Consider the following 286-nt stretch of genomic DNA (forward strand, 5'->3'; position numbering starts at 1 on the left):
ATATGTATTCTGTTGCAGGCGGTTTGGTTTGTATCTTGTTGCCGAAATAATAATAGGTATGAAACTGAAACTTTATTTTGGCTATTGGATTTGCAAACATGGTCCATAGTGTATTTTCTGACCATATTGGTGTCCTGAATGCAGCTGATTTCCACAACTGAGCATATCTTTTCTTGTGGTTCTGCGCAATAATATCTAGCCGATTATGTTCTAATTTAGTAGCTATTTAATTTTTAAATTCCATCAATATTCTTTTGACTCATCGGTCTCGACATAATCACAAATA

The sequence above is a fragment of the Octopus bimaculoides genome, chromosome 14 (genome assembly GCF_001194135.2).
Source record: "Octopus bimaculoides isolate UCB-OBI-ISO-001 chromosome 14, ASM119413v2, whole genome shotgun sequence".
NCBI classification, from domain to species: Eukaryota; Metazoa; Mollusca; class Cephalopoda; order Octopoda; family Octopodidae; genus Octopus; species Octopus bimaculoides.